Here is a 2,990-nt window from a genome sequence, read left to right on the forward strand (position 1 = left end):
TACTAAGTGGTTCAAAGATATTTATGTTTATGAAAAGACTTACATGATATATATTTTGTGCAAAGTACAAGTTTCAAATTCTTATTAAAAACCTAGAATAACAGGAAACCAATACCTTGGCCTTACGCTTTATCACAAGTAATATCATTATCACTCACCTGCTTTTGCTCAAACATGGCTCCATGGAGCACTTTAAAATTTATTGTTCATGAGCAATTTTCTTTTGAGAAACACAAGCAAGATGTAAACAAAAATTTCATCCAAAGCATAAGTTATTAAACCAAAAAGCTAAGTTATTAAACCAAATATAAAGTAACAAAGTAACAAATCAAGCACTAAAACCACAGTGCTTGAAGAGTACAAAATACAACCAAATAAACAACTGTTCCAACATGAAATAAAAACATAGAGTTAGAAAGCAGAAAGAAAAACATCACTAAAAACCCAGATCACTGATCATCCTCTCCAGCATCATCCATATCAAGATCCTGGTACACATCATCATCACCCACAACTCCAGCATCATCAGGTGTCGCCTCATCATCAACAGCATCAGCCACCCCCACATAAGGATTTGGCCTGCCCTCAGGCCAATGAACATAAGCCTGGTACTGCTCAGGAGTCATAACCGGGTACTCAGCATTTCCCGGATGCATGTGAGCATTGTAGAGGTCCTGGTGTATGCCCATGTTGCTCCTCCAAATTGCCTCATTCTGATCCATTAAGAAGCTGTTCTAGTCCCTCACGTACTGGTTATGCATCTGCTGCTCCAGCATAAAGGTCTGCAAACCTGAAAAGTCAAAAGAACCAGCACCCTCAGATGGTTCAAGGTTTAAGGCATTTTCAAGGAAATCATTGATTGCATCCCTATCAAATGGGATTTGCTTTCCTCGGACATAAGAAGTCCAAGAGAAAGTCTCAGCAAAGGTAGCGGGTGAGGCATCAGGGACAGCATTACAATAGAACTCCCTGATTAGGTCGGTGTTAATCTCAGTTGCGGGCACAAGGAGTTTGGTCCATTTGCGACCAGTGAAAATGTGGAGCATATCAGCATGCTCACCACTAGGGTGAATGTCAAAGGTTTTCTCGTGCCAGGTTTTGTACTGTGCCATCTTCTTAAACCTGGCAGAGTGGGTAGGGGTGGGGAAACGGTTTGGGATTGCAGGTGCAGCAGAGGTAGAGGCACCTTTGCCTCTTGGACGTTTGGTCCCGGTAGTTTTTTCAACATTTTTCTGTGCCATCTGCAACAAAACTAGGAAACACCAACATATTGCATAGAAAATATTAGCACAAAGCAGAATTGGTTATTTAAAAACATCAAAAATTTTGAAAATCTGGGCAAGTAGGAAGATCTACGCTATTAGCGCCTGCCACGCTAATAGCGAAATTTTTCTGGGAAACTTTCGCTATTAGCGTAGGGTACGCTATTAGCGTAGTTCTTCGTACCTGCAATTTTCAAATTTTCAAAATCTTTGTTCCTGCAATTTCACAACACCAACCAGCAAATTTCAACCCTAGGTTTCATCCTATGTCTCTAAAACACAATAGAATCATGAAAAGGAATCAGAATCACAACATTGGTACACAAATCATTCAAAACCCTTATTTTTCAAATTTACAAAATGGGTCAAAATCAAAAGATGAATGTTTGTTGCATGTGGGTTATGATTATTGTTCCTTTTCCAACTATTATCAATGAAGAACAATCTCTATTCACAAATTAAAACTCTAACCCTAACCTAACCATCTCTAATCATGTCAAAAACATGGATTTTTTAAATTCAAGAACAAAGATAGGAAGAGAAGATCAAACCTTGTTAATGCAGAGAGAAGCAACACAAATGCAAGAAGAAATGATGCAAAAATGGATGCTTGAAACCAATTGAAAAGTGGGTTTGATTTCTAGGGTTAGTGAGTGGGAGAGAAGTTTTTGTGTGTGGTTATGAGAAAATGAAGTAATGAAACCGTAAAAGGGGAAAATGAGGGGTTGTGGGAAGTTAAGGGGAGTTAATCCCCTGGGCCCACAAAAATTTTTTTCTCCCACGCCAAACTCACGCTAATAGCGTGGCTCTCTGGAGCTCTCACGCTAATAGCGAAAAATACGCTAATAGCGTGAGGCTTCAGGATCAGTTTTTCGAAGTTTTTCATTTCTGCTTGTAAATGCTTATGTACTACTACTATATGCAATAAACATAAAAATACTTACAAAACTGGGTGTGCCTCCCAGCAAGAGCTTGTTTTACGTCCTTAGCTTGACGCATTTTGAAGAAATCATGGCTCGATTAGTGAAATCGTCGTCAAACACCGATCAATTTCACCACCGAAGTAGGGCTTAAGCCTTTGCCCATTAACAGTCCAGTTGGCTTTGGTGACTGGGTCCTCAAGTTCAACAGCTCCGTATGGTTTGACCTCTTTAACCATGAAAGGTCTGGACCACTTAGACTTCAATTTGCCCGGAAACAATCTCAGTCTTGAATTAAAAAGTAATACCATTTGCCCCGGCATGAATTGTCTCAGAATGATCCTCTTGTCATGATACTTCTTGGTCCTTTCTTTGTAAAGCTTTGAAGATTCATAAGCTTGATTTCTCAATTCTTCAAGCTCATGCATTTGAACTTTTCTTCTTTCACCGGCTTTCTCTTGATCAAAGTTGAGGAACTTCAATGCCCAAAATGCTTTATGTTCGAGCTCGACCGGTAAGTGACAAGATTTGCCATAAACCATTTGGAAAGGAGTGAGGCCTATAGGAGACTTGTATGCAGTCCTATATGCCCACAAAGCTTCATCAAGTTTAGCCGACCAATCCTTCCGAGATGTAGAGACCGTCTTCTCAAGTATGCGTTTGACCTCCCGGTTAGAAACTTCGGCTTGTCCATTCGTTTGCGGATGATACGGTGATGCTACTTTGTGCTTGACTCCATAATGATCTAGGGCCTTGGAAAGTTGTGTGTTGCAAAAGTGTGACCCTCCATCACTAATGAGAACTCTTG

This window comes from Medicago sativa, chromosome 4, assembly GCF_051527215.1.
Source record: "Medicago sativa cultivar Bolivia chromosome 4, Bolivia_mono, whole genome shotgun sequence".
Taxonomy (NCBI): Eukaryota; Viridiplantae; Streptophyta; class Magnoliopsida; order Fabales; family Fabaceae; genus Medicago; species Medicago sativa.